The sequence below is a fragment of the Amblyomma mixtum genome, chromosome 4, assembly GCF_055824585.1.
Source record: "Amblyomma mixtum isolate Tamu chromosome 4, ASM5582458v1, whole genome shotgun sequence".
Taxonomy (NCBI): Eukaryota; Metazoa; Arthropoda; class Arachnida; order Ixodida; family Ixodidae; genus Amblyomma; species Amblyomma mixtum.
In genome coordinates this window covers 140,102,937-140,107,179 of record NC_143015.1, presented here as the reverse complement: position 1 = coordinate 140,107,179, position 4,243 = coordinate 140,102,937, and the positions used below count along the sequence as shown (strand labels likewise).

Genomic DNA, 4,243 nt, shown 5'->3' with positions numbered 1-4,243 from the left:
AAGAAATATTTGCTCTTCAGGATCACCCCCGACCACATTATTCCTAAAATGTCGCAACATCTTTGCCCCCTTGGTACGGAACATTGGCTTCTCTCAAACTGGACACACTACTCTTATTTGTGATAACGAAGAATTACTCATTGGCATCGTCTCTATCGCCGCAATATGGCTACAATGGGAAGTTAAACACCATTCTCGGAATCTTCGTAGTTAAAGAAAATTTCGTCCTGGTCCGGGGTTCAACCGTGACCACCGCTTCACAGAAGCAGTCGATCTACCAACTGAGCTAACTTTGCTCCTGGTTATCCGTCCTAGTCAGCTGAGTTGGTACAGTGGCTGCACCGGTGAAGCGGTGGTCGCGGTTGAGCCCCCGACCAGGACGAAATTTTCTTTAACTACGAAGTATTCGAGAATGGTGCTTAGCTTTCCTTTGTTGGCGTATGGATGCACTTGGGCATGCTGTACCGCTGCGCAGAGAATGTCAATATCAAGCTTTCAGTATCTTGTATTGTATTCCGTCATTATTGCTAGCTGTGGTTCCCCCAGATCTTTATTTTCATCTGATTTCCTCCTGTGCTGTCTGCCGGCAAGTAAAAGCATTGTTGGCCAAATATTTTAGGGGAATCCCCCAATTTGGAGTAGATTTGTAATAAGGGAGTAATTACTCATTGACCACCAGGGTTCAGCCGTGACCACCGCTTCATTGTTCCCACTTCTAGTTATTGATCAATTCGCTCTCGCCCTACCATAAGCTTGCCGTCCTGGTTAGCTCAATTGGTAGAGCGACTGCTCCGGTGAAGCGGTGGTCCCGGGTTCGAACCCCGGACCAGGACGAATTTTTCTTTAACTACGAAGTTTCTGAGAAAGCTATATAGCTTTCCTTTCTAGCCGTATGGCTGCGCTCGGGTGGATGTCAATGAGTAATTACGCCCTTATTATAAAAGCATTCTTGGTCACAGTAGACATCTTAATACGTGTACTGCCGTAGTGAAATAACGAGGGAATCAGTGAAATGGGTGATGAATTTCTTGGTCACCTTTTCAAAAATTTCCCTCACAACAATAAATTCCTTTTTTTCTGCATCCATCAACACCCCATTCAATTCTTCTTGTCTTTCTGGAACATCCTTGCTGCCGTTTAAATAAAACCTGTAGCAGTGTTCTTTTGTGTGACGCATCTATATGACCTACTTATTTCTGTAGCACTCAAAATGGTCGCGCTAGTAGTAATATCCCGGTAGTGTGAGTCTTTCTTTTTCAAGACTTCAACCACACAATCTCACTCACGGGAATGCAGATTAGTCGTAATTACGCTCATCATATGTACGAGTACACTGATCAGTGGCGCTGGTGGTTTTCACCGCAGAAATCCGATACTGAATACCTGTGCCTTCATCTTACTGGCGTTCACATTATATGCGCTGAAACAATGTCGCACTTGAGCTTGATCGACTCGAGTTGGTCGTTCTTGAGGCCATTTTTAGCCCATAAAAAAGCTGCGATGGTAACCTTGGAGTCCCCGCAAAGTAAATAAAGCCTATGTTGCATTGCACGTGGTCAGTCAGAAAAGTGGCTGATTAGACATCCGCTTCACCGGAGCACTCGCTCTGCCAACTAAGCTGACTATGACGGCTAACCAGGAGCTAACGGCACTGGTTAGTGCATCGCCGCATATTCCAAGCACCGTCGATACCAGCCATGCTGCCAGAACACTGCTTAAACTACTCAGCCATTCATGCCGCACTGCAGGTTTCAATGTAAAACTTAGTGGTTAGTGTTTATTTTCTCTTTCTTCTCCGGGTTATCTGAGAACTGCTCAAGCTCCTTAAAGATGCTTAAGATGCAGGTGTTTAATTCTAAAGACGTGAAGTATCATGGTAAAGCGTATCCCGCAGCAACCAAGTTAGCTGCGACAATAAAGAAATATAATCAGTAGAGAATAATTGGTGTCCTGAAGCAAATATTGCAGAATGTTTTCGTCATGTGTACATTAAGAGGTGCTACGCTGCAGCAACCGGAAAGTAAAAGTGGTCTTAATGCTGCTGTAGAGATGTGCCTTTCAGTCGCAGTAAACAGCGATCATCTCCTTCGCTATAAATTTCTTTTTTGGAATAGCGCTTAATATACCTGTCGCCTGTTAGGAAGCCACTGTAGCAGTGTCACCGTTGTATGCTACGGATATATTGTCAACACATTACAGGCAGTGCATCACCCCCTTGGCACTGCTGAAAAAACATAGCTGGCGGCTTCGCATTATTAAGCACAAAGCGCGATTAATACCCCTGTCAAGCGGGCAAGTTAAGTGCACTTACGGGGAGTGCGCTTCGGCATCCCGAGTGACACTTTGGGCTACGCAGTGTTAAACGGGAAAGCAAAGTGCACTCATAGTAAAAAAAAAATGGCGACAGAAAATGAGCGGAATTTCTGAATAGGACGATGGAAAAGAAAAAAAGACTCATTATATTTGATTGCTTAACGAGATAGCGCAAATAAAACGAGGTTCAGCAGTCTTTAACGATGAAAACAAATGAAAATAGAAGAAAAGCCAAGACCAGCCAAGACTATCCAGAATTTTGACAACAAACAAGATGGCGGCGGGCAGCGATGTTGCATCTGATCACGTTTACTTGTTTTGTTGCTTCGCTTGTAGCTATAACCAAGGAACTTTTTTTTCTGAAAACAGTGTCATAGCACGTAAAATAAAGTTGTAAGTACTTTTTATGCACTATACATTTTGTACCATTGGAACCGCTGGCGTCGAGGCTACGCACTCGGCCAGCAAAGTGTGGTCCGTGAACGCACTTTCAGCGGAGTGCACTTTTCCGCGAGTGACACTCCACATGCGTCGTTTAGATGCGGCAGAGTGTACTTACAGCGAAGTACACTCTCCGTAAGTGCACTTAACTTGCCCGCTTGACAGGGGTATAAGGTGTCCACTAACCTAGGAGGCCGGTGAACTACCTTCCTCTTCCTAAAAATCGACGGAGTTTAAACCTTCTGCTGATTCTGACAAAAGGAAAGGCGCCTAACTACCTCAATTTGTGTGTTTACGTCACCGTTAACTCGCAGCGCGATTGGTTTGTCCACTGACACATTGAGCCAGTTACTTTGCTACACAGAAACTTCAGAGACAAACCGCTTAAACCCGCGGAGTGCGGTTAGAAGTGTTTGAGAACTGAAAATACTTTATCTCTATTCGGTTATTTACGGTTGGCTGCGACGCTCACCGTCTACCCTGCACAGTGAGTTAACATGTCACTCCACATACGCTACGACTGTGCTGTATAGGTTTATTGGGGTTTAACGACCCAAAGCGACTCAGGCCATGAGGGACACCGTAGTGAAGGGCTCCGGAAATTTCGACCACCTGGGGTTCTTTAACGTGCACTAAGACCGCACAGTATATAGGCGTCTAGAATTTCACACGCATCGAAATTTGACCGCCGCGGCCGGGGTCGAACCCGCATCTTTCGGGTCAGCAACCAAGTGCCATAACCACTGAGCCACCGCTGAGACAGTTACTGCTCCTTTCCTTTCCTCTAAAATCACAACCACAACAGAGACGCAGAATGGATGGATTGGTGGCCAAACTTTATTTAGCAAGAGAATTCGAGGCCCGCAGGCCTGCTGGGCATCCGCACGACCCCACTCACGGTCTAAACGTTCATGTGGTGTTGGTCCATGACGTATACGGCCCGGCTGACGGCAATCTTGTGCTTGTTTAAGTGCCGTGTCTCTGCTTGTTGTACCCATCTTGCAGGTATTGTTGTTTGGATGGATGCGTCGCTGGACGGGATCTCTCGGCTGTGTGTTGGCTGCTGCGCAGATGCTTCGGAGCAGCTGCTATGGCTGCACGGTTGGTATATACAGCCCTCCTTGTGAGCGGAAAATTACCTTGCAGGCTTGCAGAGGTAGTGGCGCCATCTGTCTGTTGCGGCGCTCAACAATCCTTATGGCGCGCAGCTGTGTTGCGTCGGGTTTGTACGTCGAACGCCACGCGGACGCCGGCAGCTACGCGAGCCCTGCGTTTTCTGCTTGCGCTCCTGATTTTTATGCGAAGCATATTAACGTAGGTTTCGGGCCTTCGCGAGACGCCCGGCGGTGGCCACCATTGACCTTGAAGTGAGATCACATGATTTGACGTCACGTGATGACGTCACACCGGCTGCAGATGGGGCCTCATATCGCGCCGTCGTAGGGTGCCTCGATGCCACGCTGCGCCGTACAGGGTGGAGACACGGCCT

General features: G+C 47.3%; 1 non-coding gene across 1 annotated transcript; it reads left to right on the top strand.

The window, feature by feature from the left end:
• Window positions 1-759: 759 nt before the first annotated feature.
• On the top strand, window positions 760-833 carry TRNAT-GGU (transfer RNA threonine (anticodon GGU)). The gene has a single exon. It is a non-coding gene; the product is annotated as a tRNA-Thr (tRNA).
• The last annotated feature ends 3,410 nt before the right edge of the window (window positions 834-4,243 follow it).